The sequence below is a fragment of the Ornithorhynchus anatinus genome, chromosome X1 (assembly GCF_004115215.2).
Source record: "Ornithorhynchus anatinus isolate Pmale09 chromosome X1, mOrnAna1.pri.v4, whole genome shotgun sequence".
NCBI classification, from domain to species: Eukaryota; Metazoa; Chordata; class Mammalia; order Monotremata; family Ornithorhynchidae; genus Ornithorhynchus; species Ornithorhynchus anatinus.
This window is the reverse complement of record NC_041749.1, coordinates 3,671,865-3,693,293: the sequence shown is the minus strand read 5'-3', so window position 1 is coordinate 3,693,293 and position 21,429 is coordinate 3,671,865.

Here is a 21,429-nt window from a genome sequence, read left to right as displayed (position 1 = left end):
ATAAGACCCTTCAGAGAAGTAGCATAGCTTAGCGGATAGAGCAGCGGACTTGGGACTCGGGAGACGAGTTCTAATCCAGGTTTCCACACTTGCCTCCTATTTGACCTTGGGCAAGCAACTTGACTTCTCTTTGCCTCCATTTTCTCATTTGTACAATGGTGATTAAATAGCTGTTCTCCTTCCCCTTTCGAACGTGAGCCCTGTGTGGGACAGAGACGGGGTCTGACCCAACTGTACTGGGTCTACCCCGACATTTATTACAGTACTTGGTGCAGAGTAAGTATCATCCCACAATGGAATAAAGACACCTATTTCATTTTTAAGGCATTTTAAATGTTTTTCTTTTTTACTTATGAATCCAAACGCAACATTATTGGAAGCTGAAATATAATAGGGCTGAAAATTAGTTGAAATATGATATTGCTGATTCAGAGACAGGTCACCAGGTTGAATCTTTCTGGAACTTGTTACAAAATATGAAATTTTCTCTTTTTTTAAGGCGCCTCAGATCATTCAGTTATTGAAAATAATTTAGCCCCCGTCTTGAAGCCGGGAATATCAAATGATCCCAAAGTTTGAAAAGTAGTAAACTGGGAAGGAGGTTTAAAGTAGAAATAGTCATCCGAGAAAGTCAAGTTCCTCCAAAGGCCTATAAATGGGAAAGAGAGAATTCATTCAACTCAAGGTTCAATGTGGTTCTCTCCTTAAGGAATCAGAGTCCCACCCAAGAGACAGCCACTGGTTTTCTAGATTCCGCGTTAGACTTGAGAGTTCATGTGAGAGAGTCTAAAAACCATATCCTGGAGGACCAGGAGAAGAAGGGGCAGAGAGATAAATTCAGCAAAACCAGCTTAGATAAATGGGCCACGAATGTTCCATCACAGGGCCGCAGGGCCCTGTAGAGGGAAACCGGTAGTTGTATTTTCAGGGGAACTGGAAGAAGGAGAACACTTACAAAGAAATGAAATGCAAAAGGGGGAAAAAAAAAAAACCAGTTTGAAGGGGAGGATACACTTTAAAAGGTCCATCTGGTACCATTGCTCTGTGCTATTGAACAACCAGCAGCTCATTAAATTCTAGTTGGCTGGGCTTTGGGCTCCCCACTAAGACAGGCTGGGTAGCAAAAATTAATAGCATGTGTTGACATTAACTTACTGAAATAAGAAAAAAAAAAGGAAATTTGTGTTGGACGTTTGTGCTACACATACAAGAGTGATAAGCTTCTGTTTAGAAGAAAATGAAAAACATTCCTTCGTTTTTTTTAATAGGTTAGAGTACTGAAGGTTCGCCGTGCCCAAAATATGTTCTGGGTCTGTGAATGCTCTCGTTTCTTGTACTTTCCAGACGTCTGCCTTTAATTATTTTAAAAGACTAAATGTTTCGGCTGCTAACTTGAAGTTTAATTCAGAAGCGTCGGTGACTGACATGGTTTAATGCGATCATCTGCGATTGAGGTTCTATACCCGCTTCTTCTGGAGGACAAAGAAAACCTTAGTGTTTACTGAGCTGCGTGTTAGTACCAGGACTGTATGTTTTGCCCAGCTGTGATCGTGACTGGTTTGCGATGTGGCTTTCTTATCGTCAGGACGAGTGTTAAGAAGAGGGAGAAGATCACAGAACGTTTTGGTTCCAACTCTGACTCTCAAACCACATCTCGACAAACTCTTTGGAAGCAGGGGTTGTGTTTATTAACTCTATTGTACTCTCTCCCCAAGTGCTTAGCATAGTGCTCTGCACCCGGTGGATTCTAAGCCCCATGAGGGCAAGGATTCATTCAATAGTATTTATTGAGCGCTTACTGTGTGCAGAGCACTGTACTAAGCACTTGGAATGTACCAATTGGCAACAGATAGAGACGGTCCCTGCCCATTGACGGGCTTACGGTCTAATCGGGGGGGGGAGACAGAGACAGGCGGAAACAGTAGCAATAAATAGAATCACATCAGCTGACTCTATTGTTCACTCTCAAACATTTAGTACAGTGCCCCGCACACTTCAGAATGTAATTCCTTGAGGATCATGTTGGCTAACCCTATTGTACTCTCCCAAGCGCTTACCACAATGTTCTGTCCACGGTAGATGTTCGGTGAATGCTAACAACCTGTCCTAGTAGAAAGCGCAGGTCTGGAAGCCGAGAGACCTGGATTCTAATGTCGCCGTAACCATTTGCCTGCTGTGTGACCTTGCCCAAGTCCCTCAGATTCTCTGTGCTTCTGTTTCTTCATCTCTAAAATAGTGGATTTTATGCCTGTTCTTCCCATTCAGACTCTGTGCTCCGTGTGGTAGAGGGGCTTTGGTGGTCGTATATAGATTTTAGCAATGTTGCGAATGTAGAACTGACCGGATTTGGTGACAGATTGAATATGTGGGTGGAATGAGATGTGTCAAGAACAACGCCAAGGTTGCAGGCTCGTGAGCTAGGTAGAATTGTCATGTTCTCTTCAGTGATGGGAAAGACAGGGAGAGGGCGGGGTTTGGATGGGACGATAAGAAGTTCCGTTTTGGACATGTTTAATCTGAGGTGTCGGCGGGACGTTCCCGTGCTTATGTTTTGAAGGCAGGAGGAAGGAGAGAGGTCGGGGCTGGAGATGTAAATGTGAAGATCACCTGCATAGAGATGGTAGTTGAAGCCATGGGAGCGAATGAGTCCTCCAAGGGTGTGGGTGGAGATGGAGAATAGAAGGGGACCTAGAACTGAGCCTTGAGGGACCATTCATTCATTCCTTCATTCATTCAATGGTATTTATTGAGCGCTTACTATGTGCAGAGCACTGGACTATGCTCTTGGAATGGACAAACCGGTAACAGATAGAGACGGTCCCTGCCCTTTGACGGGCCTACGGTCTAATCGGGGGAGACGGACGGACGAGAGCAATAGCAATAAATAGAATCTAGGGGATGGACATCTCATTAAAACAATAGCGAATAAATAGAGGGCGAGAGGCAGAGGAGGAGCCAGGAAAAGAGACTGAGAAGGAACAATAATAATAATAATGGTATTTGTTAAACGCTTACTGTGTGCTGAGCACTGTTCTAAGCGCTGGGGGATGCAGGGTAATCAGGCTGTCCCATCGTGAGGTTCACAGTCTTAATCCCCGTTTTACAGATGAGGTCACCGAGGCACCGAGAAGTGAAGTGACTCGCCCACCGTGTTAAGTGCTTACTATGTGCAGAGCACTGTTCTAAGCGCTGGGGGAGATACAGGGTAACCGGGTTGTCGCACGTGAGGTTCACAGTGAATCCCCATTTTACAGATGAGGTAACTGAGGCACAGAGATGTTAAGTGACTCGCCCACAGTCACCCAGCTGACAAGCGGCAGAGCCGGGAGTCGAACCCGTGACCTCTGACTGCAAAGCCCGGGCTCTTTCCACTGAGCCACGAGATGGCAGAGCCACGACTAGAACCCAAGTCTTATCAATAAATCAATTACTGTGCACCGAACACTGAATTGAGGGTTTAGAAGAGTTTGGTACTATAGAATTAGTGGACACGTTCCACGTCTACAAGGAACTTACAGTCTAGAGGGGAGACAGATATTGAAATAAATTACACAGAGGGCAAATATGAGGGTAAGAATATGTACGTAAGCGCTGTGGGGCTGAGAGTGGGGTGGATATCAAGTTTTTAAAGGCTACAGATCCAGAGGGACAGGAGACCGAGAAGGAAGAACAAGTGGGGAAAGCAGCGTGGCACAGCGGAAAGAGCCCGGGTTGGGGAGTCAGAGGTCATGGGTTCGAATCCCAGCTCCATCGCTTGTCAGCTGTGTGACTTTGGGCAAGTCACTTCACTCTTCTGGGCCTCAGTTACCTCATCTGTAAAATGGGGATGAAGACGGGGAGCCCCACGTGGGACGACCTGATCACCTTGTATCCCCCCCAATGCTTAGAACAGTGCTTTGCACATAGTAAGCACTTAACAAATACCATCATTATTATAAGGGAAAATGAGGGCTGTCAGGGAAGACCTCCTCCTTGACTTTATCCATCCTTGGACTCACTGACACCTATCCTATCTTGGTTCCTCTCCTACCTCTCTGATAACGTGGCTCAGTGGAAAGAGCACGGGCTTTGGAGTCAGAGGTCATGGGTTCGAATCCCGGCTCGGCCACTCGTCAGCTGGGTGACTTTGGGCAAGTCACTTCACTTCTCGGTGCCTCAGTGACCTCATCTGTAAAATGGGGATTAAGACTGTGAGCCCCACGTGGGACAACCTGAATGCCCTGTGTCTACCCCAGCGCCTAGGACAGTGCTCGGCACATAGTAAGCGCTTAACAAATACCAACATTATTATTATTACTCCACCCGTGTCAGGTGTGGGCCGGGCTCGATATCAAGGCGGCAACCGGTGAAGGGATATATTGGTTCCCGTCAGTCTCAATCATTGAGGGTCTCCTAGAACTGACAGCTGGAGGGTCGTCTCCTCACCCTGACCCAATTTAGCTTGATCCCTGAACTTTATGGAGCAGGATCTGAATCCACACCATATCACAGCTCCACCCATCAGTCACGCTTTATTGAGCGCTTACTGGGGACGGAGCACCGTATCTAGCACTTGGGAGAGTAGCTGGTTGTGGGGAGGGAATGTGTCTGTTTATTGTTATATTGTGATAATAATAATAATTATGGTATTTGTTCGGCGCTTAGGATGTGCAGAGCACTGTTCTAAGCGCTGGGGTAATAATAATAATAATGTTGGTATTTGTTAAGCGCTTACGATGTGCCGAGCACTGTTCTAAGCGCTGGGGCAGACACAGGGGAATCAGGTTGTCCCACGTGGGGCTCACAGTCTTAATCCCCATTTTACAGATGAGGGAACTGAGGCGCCGAGAAGTGAAGTGACTTGCCCACGGTCACACAGCTGACAAGTGGCCGAGCCGGGATTCAAACCCACGACCATGGGGTAGATACAGGGTGGTCGGATTGTCCCATGTGGGGCTCACATTTTTAAATCCCCGTTTTTACAGATGAGGTAACTGAGGCACAGAGAAGTTAAATGACTTGCCCAAGTCACACAGCAGGCAAGTGGCAGAATCAGGATTAGAACCCTCTACCTCTGACTCCCAAGCCCCGGCCCTTTCCACTAAACCATGCTGCTTCTTGTACTCTCCCGAGCTCTTAGTATAGTGCTTTGCACACAGTAAGCGCTCAAGAAAAAAAGATCGAACGAATTGAATGAATACACTATAATGGAATTGGTAGACCCAATCCCCGCCCATAACGAGTTTACAATCTGGAGGGTAAAAGAACGGGTGGGAGCCCTCTTCAGCGTCAGTGAATCATCTGCTAGTTGCTCGCTCGCCTAGAAATTGGGAATAGAGGATTTATTCCCGTATTGGGAGTAGAGGACACGGGCATATCCTCAGGATGATGGCCACCATTTTGACCTGCCCACCTGGATTCTTGACCAAAATATTCAACTGTCGCGGGGAAGAGGAGCAGAAGAAGCAAACTGGGTCTGAATCCTGTATGAACCGAAGTGAATCCTTCGGGCAAGAGACATCCTGTCCGTTTCCTGTGACCTGGGGAGAAGTCGCGTGACCCCCAGCAATGGTACCAACTAACCTTAATAATAATAATAATAATAACGTTGGTATCTGTTAAGCACTTACTAGGTGCAGAGCACTGTTTAAGCGCTGAGGGAGATACAGGGGAATCAGGTTGTCCCACGTGAGGCTCACAGTTAATCCCCATTTTCCAGATGAGGTAACTGAGGCCCAGAGAAGTGAAGCGACTCGCCCACAGTCACACAGCTGACGAGTGGCAGAGCCGGGAGTCGAACCCATGACCTCTGACTCCGAAGTCCAGGCTCTTTTCCACTGAGCCACGAGACTTCTACCCCTCCAAAGCAGATCAGAACTCTAGCTCTTTATATAATTGCAGATCAGGTTTTTGTTTTTTTTGGAGATGGGTGGAGAAATATTTCGAAGCTATCTCACCAGATGGCTTGTCTTGGGAATAGACCTAGGTTTTCTGGTTAAGTTTTTTAAGCATTAGGTCTCCGGGTTTGAAAAAATCACACCCCCAGGGGTTAAATATTGAGAAATTGGGGGGGAGAACGGTCCGTCTCTAGGAACGACATCTGAGATGTTGCATTTCTAGTTGAGTAGGAGACCGACTTGGACCTTAAAAAGTCAATATGCTATTTTAAAAAAAAAACACTAGAGTCTAATTTGAATTTTCACAACACTGTTCTGCCACTGGGATGGAACTGGAGGAACTTGGCCAGAGAGAGTAATGATATCAATATTTATGATAGTGGAATTTGAAACGAAGGGTTCCAGTTCCATAAAGGTACCAAGTTTTGTCCGTACGTGCAAATGAAATAGATTTGTTTGACTCCCATTTCTTCTTATTACTATCGGTATGGTATTCGCTAAGTGCTTTCAATGCCTCAAGCACTGCTCTAAGACCTGGGGTAGAAACGAGATAATCAGGTCCCACATGGGGCTCACATCCAAGTGGGGTGGGAGGGACTGGTATTTAATCCCCATTTTCCAGTCGAAGAAACTGAGACACAGAGAAGTTAGGTGACTTGTCCAAGGTTGAACAGCCCTCGATGGGCAGAGCTGGGATTCTCTGACGGCCAGGCCCGTGCTCTTTTCACTAGGCCATCGCTTCTCTCACTGATGCTTCTTTCTTCAAGACATTTTCTCTCTTCTGTGGACCTTTTCTCTCTTCTGTCGCAGCTTTCCCATGAAAAACTCCCCGGTTTATCTATAATCTCAACTGCCTAAATTGCTGTAACATCCCTTATTCTCTGCGCTAATCTAAGGTGGAGATTGTTTCCGACTTTCGCCCACCGAGTTCTAATGTTTTACCGTATGAAAAGACCTTCACTTCTCTTCTGGCACTTGGAGGTGAAATCGAGGCAGGGATTTTAGAGAGGAATGAGGGTTGGGACAGAGCAGCTCTCAAAGAGCTAACAGCCAGAAACCGGTCACCTTGCGTCTTTCCCGGCCTAAACGGAAACTTTCAGGCCTTGTCGGAGACCGGGGGATCATGAAGACACCAGCTCAATCAGCCGCTGGGGAAACAGACCCCATTTTCGCTGTGGAGCGAGGGCGCCTGTGACAACCGGAGACCCTCTCGATCACTCAGTCCACCACCAGCACCCGCTGACGTCGTAATGAATCTATCGTGCCCCTGAAGCGGGGCTATCACCGGGAATGACAACATCGGAAATGCTTACGACGCTAATCATCTTGGCCCGTCTCCAGCGGCGGGGATAGCCGCCGCTAAGCCGCCGCTGCTTAGATTATCTCTTCGCTTTATGGCCGCATAATCAGGTTGACAAAAGCGGACAAGATTTTTGGAGGCAATCAAGCGTTCTAATTTATTTTAAAATGCTGAACAGGTGCAACTGGGACACATTTAAGGTGGTTATTAGGCAAAAGTCGCCCAGAGAAAGGCGGATCAAACATCTGTGCCCATTATTGAGGATACAAAAGAGCAGGCCTCCCGTGTAAATGAGTGCGAAGTTGAATGGATAGATCGGCAGGGCTGAATAGAGCCTCTGATTTAGGACTCGCACTGCTCATTGTAATTAACGATTTTTTTTTTTCCTTTACAAAAGGCCAGATCGATCTTTTTGGGGAAGGGGGTGGAGAAGGGAGGAGTTGATTTAATTAACAATGGCAAGAGCACAAGGAACCTACCTAATCAAATGTTAACTCTATCTGAATAAGCAAATTAAAATGGATTCTTCGGGATTTCCACGTTGAGGCCCCGGTGCTCCGCGCTTCTGTAGTCAAACATGGGCTTTGCTCTTCAAATCCATTGCTCTTTTAGGTTCTCCAATGGAACGACCTGCTTTAGGCCTAGGTCGGACAAGTGTATTTTACTGGCATTTGAAAGGGAAGAGGGATCCGGTCAGCCTGCGCTGAGCGTCCTTAACTTTCTGGAGAAGCAGCGTGGCTCAGGGGAAAGAGCACGGGCTTTGGAGTCAGAGGTCATGAGTTCGAATCCCAGCTCTGCCACTTGTCAGCTGTGTGACCGTGGGCGAGTCACTTCACTTCTCGGTGCCTCAGTTCCCTCATCTGTAAAATGGGGATGAAGACCGTGAGCCCCACGTGGGACGACCTGATTCCCCTGTGTCTACCTCAGCGCTTAGAGCAGTGCTCGGCACATAGTAAGCGCTTAACAGATACCAACATTATTATTATTATTGGTGATTGCTGACGGCGGAGCAAATGTCCGGCCGCGCTCCTGCATCCCGGCCCTATCTGTGGCCTTCTCCCTTACTGGGCGATTAAACCGCAATCCCTCAGACCCCTTAGCTAGGCTTCGCATTTATCCCCCCTGTATACCTTTCATTCACCCTTCCCTCGGCCCCACAGCACTTACGTAGAGAAGCAGTGTGGCTCAGTGGAAAGTGCACGGGTTTGGGGGTCAGAAGTCATGGGTTCGAATGCCGGCTCTGCCACCTGTCAGCTGTGTGACTGTGGGCAAGTCGCTTCACTTCTCTGGGCCTCAGTGATCTCATCTGTAAAATGGGGATGAAGACCGTGAGCCTCACGTGGGGCAACCTGATGGCCCCGTATCTACCCCAGCGCTTAGAACAGTGCTCTGCACATAGTAAGCGCTTAACAGATACCAACATTATTTATTATCATTTATTACGTACCTACCCATGATTTACTTATTTCTATTGATTTCTATCTCCCCGTCTAGACTGGAAACTCACTGTGGGAGAATGTCTACAAACTCCGTATTCTCCCAAGTGCTTAGTAATAATAATAATGTTGGTATTTGTTAAGCACCTTACTATGTGCAGAGCACCGTTCTAAGTGCTGGGGTACATAGAGGGCGATCAGGTGGTCCCACATGAGGCTCACAGTTAATCCTCATTTTACAGATGAGGTCACTGAGGCACAGAGAAGTGAAGTGACTCGCCCACAGTCACACAGCTGACAGGTGGCGGAGCCGGGATTCGAACCTTAGTGCAGTGCTCTGCACAGAGTAAGGGCCCAGAAAATACAATTGATTTACTGCTTCTCCCCTCCGTCGGTCAACATATGCATGAGTACCCTTAGATAGTCAGTGACGCTCAACGGAAAGCTCATGCGCCTGGGAAACGGGCGATCCTGACTCTTGTCCTGGATTTGCCTGGGTCTGCGGATTAACTTGGGCAAGTCACTTCATCTTCCTGGAATTCAGATCCCGTTGGAAAGAGCAAGGGCCGAAGAATCGGAAGACCTGGGTTCTAATCCCAGCTCTGGCTCATCTCTGCTGTGTGCTGCGAGCAAGTCACTTCACTTAATAATAATAATAATAATAATAATGTTGGTATTTGTTAAGCGCTTACTATGTGCCGAGCACTGTTCTAAGCGCTGGGGTAGACATAGGGGAATCAGGTTGTCCCACGTGGGGCTCACAGTCTTAATCCCCATTTTACAGATGAGGGAACTGAGGCACAGAGAAGTTAAGTGACTGCCTCAGTTATCTCAGCTGTAAAATGGGGATTAAATCCTTCTTCCTCCTACTTAGACTCTGAATCTCATGTGGGACAGGGACCGTGTCCAACCTGAGTAATTTATATCTATTCCAGCGCTAAGAAAAGTGCTTGTTACACAGTCAGCACTTAATTCCATTATTATTATTATTATTATTATTATTGCGAGTCACGTGTGATACAGGGTCTATGTCTGCTCTGATTACGCGGTCCCTCCCTAGATTTTTAGTACCTAGGAGGCCCTAATAAATGAAATGTTACTATTATTATTAGTTATACCTACACAGTCCCGGTCCTCAAAAAGCTTAACGTCCTTCATTCGAAACATTTCCCAAGTGATCAGTCGGTCAGTATTTACTGAACACTGTACTCAGGATTTGTGGGAGGGTAATAGAGTTAGTAGACGTGATCCCTGCCCTTAAGCAATTTACAGTCTAGGAGAAAATAATAATAATATTGATATTGATTAAGCGCTTACCATGTGCAGAGCACTGTTTTAAGCGTTGGGGTAGATTCAGGGTAATCAGGTTGTCCCACGTGAGGCTCACCATCTTAATCCCCATTTTATGGATGAGGTAACTGAGGCACAGAGAAGTAAAATGACTTGCCCACGGTCACAAAGCTGACAAGCGGCGGAGCTGGGATTCGAACCCATGACCTCTGACTCCCAAGCCCATGCTCTTTCCACTGAGCCACGCGGCTTCTCGGGAGATAATAATAATGACAGTGGTAGCATTTGTTAAGCACTCACTCTGTGCAAAGCACTGTTCTAAGCGCTGGGGGGATACAAGGTGATCAGGTTGTCCCACGTGGGGCTCACAGTTTTAATCCCCATTTTACAGATGAGGGAACTGAGGCACAGAGAAGTGAAGTGACTTGCCCAAAGGCACACAGCTGGCAAGCGGTGGAGCCGGGATCAGAACCCATGACCTCTGACTCCCAAGCCCATGCTCTTTCCACTGAGCCACGCGGCTTCTTGTAGAAGATCCGCCTTCCAGCTGAAGGCAGGGTGACAGTTAAATGTTAGCGAGGAATTCAGGAGGCAGCTGAAAACTGGGTTCCATAACCTCACAAATTGCCAGATATGGGCAGGGGAGTTCAGTGCTCTGCATGGTACCCAGGGAGGAGTTCAAAATCATTATTATTATTATCATTATTACTATTATTATTGTATGTATTGAGCACTTACTCTGTGAAAAGCACTTTACTAAGAGCATGGGAGAGTACAGTATAGCATCAAACACATTCCCTGCCCACCACGAGCTCACAGTCTAGAGGGAGAAACAGGCATTAATAAGAATAAATAGATGAACGAATCAATGAATTACAGATATACGCGGATATAAGAGCCTCATCTAATCTCCCAAATCCTTATACGAGTTCTGGAACCCACCTGCGTTTGAAACCATTCTCTTCTCCAAATTCCAATAGCCTATCTGTGGACCTGTGACCTTCATGCTCCCGCTTAGGTCTGCATATGAATGCACAGCGATGACCTTTCTGGAGAAGGAAGGAGAGAAGGAAGGGAGACAGGAAGGGAGAGGGGTGGGATGGGTTTACAGAACGTACAATAGAAGAGTGGACATGTAGAGATGAAGAAGAAAGGTAAATTAAATAACATTAACATTAAATAAGCCAGTTTCATCTGTTGGGCCTCTGACTCCCAGATAGCCTTATGACGGTGTTGTGTGGATAACTTTAACACTAAATTTTCCATGTTCTCTACTTAATAATAATGTTGGTATTTGTTAAGCGCTCCCTATGTGCAGAGCACCGTCCTAAGCGCTGGGGGAGATACAAGGGAATCACGTTGTCCCACGTGGGGCTCACAGTCTTAATCCCCATTTTCCAGATGAGGTAACTGAGGTACGGAGAAGTGAAGTGACTTCACTTCACTTCACCGCCCACCTCCTCGCCGTCCCTCGGTCTCGCCTATCCCGCCGTCGACCCCTGGGTCACGTCCTCCCGCGGTCCTGGAACGCCCTCCCTCCTCACTTCCGCCAAACTGATTCTCTTCCCCTCTTCAAAACCCTACTTAAAACTCACCTCCTCCAAGAGGCGTTCCCAGACTGAGCTCCTCTTCCCCCTCTACTCCCTCTGCCATCCCCCCTTTACCTCTCCGCAGCTAAAGCCTCATTTTCCCCTTTTCCCTCTGCTCCTCCACCTCTCCCTTCCCATCCCCACAGCACCGTACCCGTCCGCTCAACTGTATATATTTTCGTTACCCTATTTATTTTGTTAATGAATTGTACATCGCCTCGATTCTATTTAGTCGCCATCGGTTTTTACGAGATGTTCTTCCCCTTGACGCTGTTTAGTGCCATTGTTCTTGTCTGTCCGTCTCCCCCGATTAGACCGTAAGCCCGTCAAACGGCAGGGACCGTCTCTATCTGTTGCCGACTTGTTCATCCCAAGCGCTTAGTACAGTGCTCTGCACATAGTAAGCGCTCAATAAATACTATTGAATGAATGAATGAAAAGTGACTTGCCCAAAGTCACACGGCTGACAAGTGGCAGAGCCGGGATTCGAACCCATGACCTCTGACTCCCGAGCCCGGGCTCTTTCCTCTGAGCCGCGCCGCTTCTCTACTTTCCTCACTGGACCTTAGAATTTGCTCTTGGATAGGGTGATTTTGTTAACCATGAGCTCTGCCTGCCACTTGGCAGCTGTGTGACCTTGGGCAAGTCACTTCACTTCTCTGCGCCTCAGTTCCCTCGTCTGGAAAATGGGGATGAAGACCGTGAGCCTCAGGTGGGACAACCTGATTATTCTGTATCTCCCCCAGCGCTTAGAACAGTGCTCTGCACCTAGGAAGCGCTTAACAGATACCAACATTATTATTAACCCCTGTAAATGAACTGGATCGAGAGTTTAGCCCTGGTCACAGTTTCCCGGTCACCCTCCAGACTAAAGCAGTGTTGCCTAGTGGATGGAGCGTGGACCTGGGAGTCAGAAGGACCTGGGTTCTAATCCCAGTTCCGTCACTTGCCCGCTCTGTGATGTTGGGGAAAGTTACTTCACTTCTCTGTGCCTGAGTGACCTCAATTGTAAAATGGGAATTAAGTCGGTGAACCCGATGTGTTACGGGGACTGCGTCCAACCTGATTAACTTGTATCTACCCCAGCGCTTAGAACAGTGCTTAGCACGTAGTAAGAGCTGAACAGTGTCCAAAAAAAACCCCCCAAACCCACCTCCTTGTGTACCTACCAACTCTACTGTTCTGTACTCCGGCAAGAACTAAGGACAGTGCTCTTCACAGAATAGGCATTCAATTTAACGCCATCGACCGATTGACTGATTTCCATATCGTCACAGATATTCTTTCAAGTGACACTGAACTTCAGAGGCTCGGCCCCTCCGGGTCTCACGTCCGTTATGTCAAACCATTTGTTCAAGGTGGGCAACCATTATCTCGGGTTAATCTCCTGCCCTCCTAAAAGCCCACCTCCTCCAAGAAGCCTTCCCAAATTCACTCTCAACACCTCAAGTCAGATCAAACCATCACCACCTCTAGCGCTGATTTATTTCTTTCATTCCCTCCGCCGGCTCTTTTGTATCAGCTGTGTGATTTGGGGCAAGTCATTAAACCTCTCTGTTCCTCAGTTACCACATCTGTAAAATGGGGATGAAGACTGTGAGCCCCACGTGGGACAGCTTGATTTCCTTGTATATACCCCAGCTCTTAGAACAGTCCTTGGCACATGATAGGCACTTAACAAATACCATCATTATAATTATTATTGTATGTGTATGACCACTTGTAGTCAGAGGTCATGGGTTTGAATCCCAGATCTGCCACTTGTCAGCTGTGTGACTGTGGGCAAGTCACTTCACTTCTCTGTGCCTCAGTGACCTCATCTGTAAAATGGGGATTAAGACCGCGAGCCCCACGTGGGACGACCTGATTCCCCTGCGTCTACCCCAGTGCTTAGAACAGTGCTCTGCACATAGTAAGCGCTGAACAAATACCAACATTATTACAATATTATCATATAATCATTTTTATTACCCCATGGTAAATATGTTTATACCGCTTCAAATGCAAGTTCCTTGTAGGTTATCTTGCTGCCGCCCTCTTTTCATTCATTCATTCAATATTATTTATTGAGTGAATAATAATAATAATGTTGGTATTTGTTGGGGTTTTTTTTGTATTTGTTAAGTGCTTACTATGTGCTGAGCACTGTTCTAAGCGCTGGGGTAGACACAAGGGAATCAGGTTGTCTCACGTGGGGCTCACGGTCTTAATCCCCATTTTACAGATGAGGTAGCTGAGGCACCGAGAAGTTAAGTGACTTGCCCAAAGTCACACAGCTGACAGGTGGCCGAGTGCAGAGCACCGTTCTAAGCGCTGGGGTAGACACAGGGGAATCCGGTTGTCCCACGTGGGGCTCGCAGTCTCAATCCCATTTTACAGATGAGGGAACTGAGGCCCAGAGAAGTGAAGTGACTTGCCCACAGTCACACAGCTGACAAGTGGCAGAGCTGGGATTCGAACCCGTGACCTCTGACTCCAAAGCCCGGGCTCTTTCCCCTGAGCCACACTGCTTCTCTAAGTGCTTACTCTGTGCCGAGCACTGTACCAAGCACTTGGAATGTACAATTTGGCAACAGATAGAGACAATCCCTGCCCATTGACGGGCTCATAGTCGAATCGGGGGACCTCTTGCCTACATCCTGTCAGTCAGTCAATCGTATTTATTCAGTGCTTACTGTGTGCAGAGCACTGGACTAAGTGATTGGGAGAGAACAATATAATAAGAAACAGACGTATCCCCTGCCCACAGAGTGCTTACAGTCTAGAGACATTCCTGCCTCTAGCCTGGAATACGCTCCCTCTTCATATCTGACGGATTCTCCGCACCTTCACTGCCTTATTAAAGACACATAAGCCCCATCTTTCCTCATCTCCCACTCCCTTCTGCATCACCCTGACTTGCTCCCTTCGCTCTTCCGCTCTCCCAGCCCCGCAGCACTTATGCGTATATCCGTAATTTTAGTTATTTACATTGATGTCTGTCACCCGCATTCTAAAACCTGAGGCCGTTTTGGGCAGGTAATGCCTCTGATTACTGTTGCGTTGTGCTCTCCCAAGTGCTTGGCGCAGTGCTCTGCACACAGTAAGCATTCGATGAATACGACTGAATAAATGAACGAATAGATCTCCTCCAAGAGGTCTTCCCTAAGCCCTCGTTTTCTTTTCTCCCACTCCCTTCTTCAACACCCTGATTTTCTCCCTCTATTCACCCTTCCATCAGCAACACAACACATAGGTACATATCTAGAATTCATTTCTTTCTATTAATGTCAGTCTCCCCCTCTAGACTGTAAGCTCACTGCAGGCAGGGAAAGCGTCTACCAAATCTGCTATATTGTTCTCTCCCAAAAACCTAGTACGGTGCTCCGAGCAAGCATTCATTATTTATGACTGATCGACTGGCCTAACACAATCTTTGATTTTCAATTAAATTTCTTTCCCCCCATGGTATAAAATGGACTATCATCTTCCGCCTCCAGTTTGACTACTGGAGAAGCAGCGTGGCTCAGCAGAAAGAGCCCGGGCTTGGGAGTCAGAGGTCATGGGTTCTAATCCCAGCTCCACCGCTGACCAGCTGGGTGACTTTGGGCAAGTCACTTCACTTCTCTGTGCCTCAGTTTCCTCATCTGTAAAATGGGGATTAGAACGGTGAGCCCCACGTGGGACAGCCTGATCACCTTGTATCCCCCAGCGCTTAGAACAGTGCTTTGTGCATAGTAAGCGCTTAACAAATACAGCCTTATTATTATGAGTGGATTGGTTGGAAAAGATTAGGGAGATGGAATGTGGAATAACACCCTAACTAGGTTTAATAGCAACTCGGGTTATTTGAATTTACAGAATATGATATAGAAACTAGCAAAGAAGATTGGGCATAATAAAATGAACGCGAAACAATCTCCCCAACCAACCACAAATAATTGAACATACCATGCAGAAAGTAACTCGCACTTCAAAGGCCTCAAGCTAGCAATTTAAATTCTTAATTTATTTTGTCCTTTAAATTACTTGCCTGAAATAAAAATTCAATTTAAACATATTAAGGCAATTGCTGTTCATCACCAATTCCTCACCAAAACATGACAGTCAACACGGAAATGCAAGTTCGATTGTTTCATTGTGAATAAGTAAACGGGAGTCGTTTCAGGATATTTAATTTAAAAAAACCCACAACAGAATGAGCGTTGAGGTCAAAATATAAAGACCCCTTACCGGAGCCACTAGTCTGAGCCAAAGTCATCCATCCACTCGAGGAAGGGGACAGTTCTTCATTATACTTGTCATTTTTCACTCCTTGGTCCCGATCCAATACTGTCAATAGCTTTTTCAGTTATTACCAAAGAGCATTGAGGTAAAAATGGTGGTTAATAGATGGGACGTGGTATACTGCATGAAGACTGGAAGCCAATCTATTTTTAACATATAATGCTCTGTTATCCAGTGTATATTTGCCCTCTACACTAGCCACGTTCACAGAGGATATTGCTCTTTGAGTCTTTCAGACCACGCTTCCATTCAGAATCTCTCAACCCAACTAGTGTTTAATTTCCTCAGGTGGGACAAAGGGCTAATTTTTTCACGTTATTTCCCGGAAATGAATTTCTTCTGCCTCTGCTTTGAAAATGATATTTTAAATATCAGTCAAACTTGTGATGGTGATGAATCACCTCGGTTTTATCTTCCAACTTCCACATTAAACGACGACGACAACAACAACAAAAAAATGTATGGCACTCCCTAATGCCCGTCTCAGTTTTATTCTTTATCTTTCTTTTTTCCCCCTTTCTGTCCATCCTCTCTCAAGCAGTGTTGCCTTCCCATATTTTTCACTTTATAAAACAAACATCTATGTATCTCAGAGTTACTGGCCCTAAATGCTTTCCTATCCTTTTTTGACTATTGACTTGTGTCCAGAAGAGCCAGATTGTATTCAAAGATGTAATGACCTTTGAGCATCTTCAAGGCAGAACAGAGTGAGTGAAAGTGAATCTCTCTTTTTAACCATATCATTAAATTTCTGACAAATGGTACATTTTGGTAATCATTCGGTGAATTTCAAATGTCACCTCTTTCACTTTAAATTATTTATTCTCTTAGAGGTCATCTTTTACACCGTAAGCGACCAGTTTCCGCACTGACAAATGGGTGCAAATTTAAGCCGGAGCCATGATTGAAGCGTGCTTTTCCCGACCGAAAGGACCCGATTCAATTTCCTTGCGTGCGTTTCAATGGCTAAAATTAACAGTACGCGTTGAACTAATTCGATGACAGACCTTCTCTGCTTTGTACTCATTAAAAAGGTTTATGGCTGAGATGTGTCGGAACTTAGTTATTTAATGTTTAGTGAGACTCGGCGGTGTAGTACGCTCTCGCCCGCTCTATCCACGGAAAGGTGATTTATGTCTTCCATCAACCAAACTGTATGAGAGAATCTGCAATTTATAGCCTTACGCAGTTTAGATCTTGGGCCCGATGTCTGCTGAAACTCTTAATGAAGATGATAAGATTTGACCAGCCTTTTATCAGTCCCCATTTTGCCTAGTTCCTCCTTGCCTTCAGAGGGTTCTGGCCGACTCCGTAGCTCAACCGGCTCTGTTTGAGCAGAGTGGCCTAGTGAGTAGAGCATACGTCTGGGAGTCCCAAGGACCTGAGTTCTAATTCCCGCTCTACCACTTGTTGGCTGTGTGGCCTTGGGGAAGTCACTTAGCTTCTCTGTACCTCAGATACCTCATCTGGAAGACTTTGAGCCCCATATGGGACATGGACTGTGCCCAACCTGATTTGTTTGTATCCCCCCCCCCCCCCGCCCCAGCATGCCTGGATCGTAGTACACGCTTAGGAAATACCATAAAGACAAACAAAAAATAAAAACAAAACCCACGTCAGCGGGTCGGATCCTGGCAGGTTTGAACCACTTGTCATGGTTGGCTGGAGAGGCAAGGTTGAGCCCTCTTAAAGTGATTGGTGGTCTCCCAAGTCCTCCTAAGCTAAGGACTTCTTTTAATTCCAGGCTCTGGACATTTCAAGCCTCATAGCTAAAGGCCAGTTGAGATCATCTCTCTGAGCCCCATTCACAGACACCTCGCTTCCTTGTTCAGCTTTGAGGAAGATGATGTATCTTTTGGGAATATAGTGACTACAGATCTCTGACAAGAAATGCCCACATTTTTATCCTAAAAGGTGTTTGGAAATATCTAAACACCACTCTCCCCTTATTTTTTTAAATTGTTTCAAAGATGAATTATTTGGTTTTTTTAGCAACATGTAACTTTAGTTTTTTTAACGATACTGAAATATTGGGACCGGTGAGGAATATTTATGCATACAACCAGGATGACTATTTTGGAATCCGCTGGATTTGTTATTCGTTTCTTCACTCCTCAGTAATTGTGCAAGAAGGGAATTAGCCCACTCCCACCCTTGAAATTCCATGTGTTGAAAGAAGCATAGGCTTCTACAGTATCTTAGAAGTGGAGTCATTCTCTATGCAGTGATAGATTTAGGTATTTTCTGGGAGGTTATGGTTTAGCAAATGACCAAATTCTTATAAAAAATGGTCTAGCTTCCCTTTTACCATCAACTCTAATTATTTTACATATCTCATCGTCTCTAGACTGTCAGCTCGGTGAGGGCAGGAAGCTTGTCTACCAACTCTGTTGTATTATATTCTTCCAAGAGCTTAGTACAGTGCTCTGCACATAGTTAAGCATTCAGTAAATAACTGTGTACATTTTCACAGTTACCTGATTGTCTTTAGATGATAGTTCAGTAACTGCACCTTTAGGCTGCCTCAGGATCAATGTTCATTCTGTCCTGAAAATGTTAGCTCCATCATTTCTTTTATTCATCTCGTCCATTTCTCAGTTGATTCCCTTTTCTTGAAGAGGTGATCAAATTTACAAGAGGAAAATCTTGAATTCAGTAGAAAGAGCTAGAAAATGGTTTATGCTCAAAAAGATACTTCTGTGTACTTCCTGCCTTAACAGCCTTTCCCCATTGTGAAGGCCTGAGGCTAGGCCATAAAATATATTGAGCCTGAATCTACTGGCAATAAAGGAGTAAATTGCTCCCTTTTTGTAGTAGCATTAAAAGCCTTTCAGGGTACTCTTTGGGGCATTAAATTTGCTAATTTACTAAATGGTACCTTTGTGACCCAAAGAGTTAATACACATATCAGTCTCTCCCTCTATTCTGGTCAGTTCAGTGTTCTAGAAAGCATTTTTTAAAGATCTTGATAAACAGAGACTGTTTTCCTCATTCTAATAAAAGATTCTTTCTCCCTCTACCCCTCACCCCCTCCTTCTTTTTTTTTTCAGGGCATTCACCTAGTACGATCTAGGTATTTTTGTGTGAAGGTTGACATTGCTTGCCTTCTACCAGAAACAACAGTCTGAGAATTATAACAGTTCATTTTTTTTTTCATGACTATCTACCAACCTGTGATGTGACACTCTTCCCAATAATGTCATTTTTGTTGTTAGGGTTTTCATTTTAGTCATTCAATTAGAAACTCTGAGATTTGGGACTGGGAGTCACAAAGCTCGGATTCAGAAGATACAGTTGATAAACTCTTGAAATACTTTCATAAACTCCATCCTTGCAAAAGACACTGCTGAAGTAGCTCTGAATAAAAATTACTGAGGCCACCCAGATAATCATCTTCATATGCCCGGCAAAGGACAAATTGATGTTCATTTCTGTTTGTCAGAAATGGGGATTTTAATCAGGCTTTGCCTCCATTCAAACAATGTAGTATTTTCCCTAGTTATGTGGCAATTCATTTTTCTTAACAATATTTCATGAGCTGCCTCCCCTCTTTCTCACTCTCACGGCTGATTTTAATGCAGATAACCTGGAAAGCCAGCCAAGACCTAGCTTTGTGCATTCATTTTTACTCCAGGAGCAGGTTTCAACAAGGCCTAGTTTTGCCAGTGAGGGGAGGGAATTTCTGAAGTTTCAAGCTAGTTAAGAAGATATTATTTCTAAGTGAATTTACGTGAGCAGAGTGTTTTCTAGTCAATTTAAAAAATCTTTAGTCTTTTCGGCAATCTTCTAAAGCCATTTCTACATTTCCCTGAATTCAATGGAATGGCCAAAATGACACCCTTCATTGCATCTCTTATTCACCCCTCCCTCATACCCTAAAGCACTTATGTACGTATCCATAATTTATTTATATTAATGTCTGTCTCCCCCTCTGCACTATAAGCTCGTTGTGGGGAGGAACCATGACAACGAACTGGGTTATATTGTACTCCCCCAAGTGCTTAGTACAGTGCTTAGCATACAGGAAGCGCTCAATACATGTGGTTTGATTCATTGATTGGTAAAATGGATCCAAAGCTCTCGTCATTCATTCAGTTGCATTTATTGAGCGCTTACTGTATGCAGAGCACTATGCCAAGTGCTTGGAAAGTGCATTTCGGCAACAGATAGAGACAATCCCTACTCAACAATGGGCTCACAGTCTAGAAGGGGGGAGGCAGAGATCAAAACAAGTAGACGGGCATCAATGCTATCAAAATAGATAAATAGAATTATAGACATATTCACATCATGAATAAAATAGAGTAATAAATATGTACAAATATATACAAGTGCTGTGGAGAAGGGAAGGGGGTAGAGTAGAGGGAGGAGCGGAGGAAAAGGGGGGCTCAATCTGGGAAGGGCTCCTGGAAGAGGTGAGCTCTCAGTAGGGCTTTGAAGAAGGGAAGAGAGCTAGTTTGGTGGACATGAGGAGGGAGGGCATTCCAGGTCAGCGGTAGGACGTGGGTCAGGGGTCAACGGCGGGACGGGCGAGAAGGAGGCCCAGTGAGGAGATGAGCGGCAGCAGAGGACCCGAGTGTGCAGGTTGGGCTTGAGAAGGAGAGAAAGGAGGTGAGGGAGGAGGGGGCAAGGGGATGGACAGCTTGGAAGCCAAGAGGGAGGAGTTTTTGCTTCCTGTGAAAGTTGATAGGCAACAACTGGAGATTTTGGGAGAGGAGAGTCAAATGCCCAGAGTGTTTCTGTAGGAAGAGAATCTGGACAGCAGAGTGAAGTATAGGCTGAAGCAGGCAGAGACAGGAGGATGGGAGATCAGAGAGGAGGCTGATGCAATAATCCATTCGGGATATGATGAGAGATTGTTGGTAGCAGTTTGAATGGAGAGGAAAGGGCGGATCTTGGCGATGTTGTTGAGGTGAGACCGGCAGGTTTTGGTGACGGATTGGATGTGTGGAATGAACGAGAGAGCAGAGTCAAGGATGACATCAAGGTTGCGGGCCTGTGAGACGGGAACAGACCTGTCCTATAATTTCTCACTGAATCCTTCCTGTTTGACAAACTTCCCTCTCAGATCTAATCATCATCCCACAGACACAAAAATCTCAGAGTCGTTGAACCCCTGGCAAAGGGAGAAAATAAAAGAGTTATTGAATTGAATGCCCCACCCTCTCTTCTACCATATTATTCGGAACCACTCCATGCCGGCAACTCAATTTTTGATCTGGTGTCTGTCAGCTAAAATGTAGACCACTGCAAACCTCTACCTAATGTTGAATCTCCACCTTTCCGTCAGTCTGGAATGATGCAGCTAAACTCATTTTCTCACTTAGGAGGCAGTTTAGCGGAAAGGACATGGATCTGGAAGTCAGGAGATGTGGGTTTTAATCCCAGCTCTGGAATCTTGGACAAGTCAATCAGATTCTCTGAACCTACTTCTTCTTCTGTAAAATGGGGAAGAGAAAGCTGCTCTCCTTCCCTCTTAGATCGCTAACACTCTACCAAGAGCTTGGGAAAGTACAATAAAACAGAGTGGGTAGGCGTTGACCACAGGAAACTTACGTTAAAATAAATTACAGATATGGGAGATAGTGGAGTATAAGGAGAGTGACGTAAGTGCTGTGGGGCTGGGGCGAGGGTTTAAGGGTACAAGAGCCAAGTGGAAAATCGATAATAAA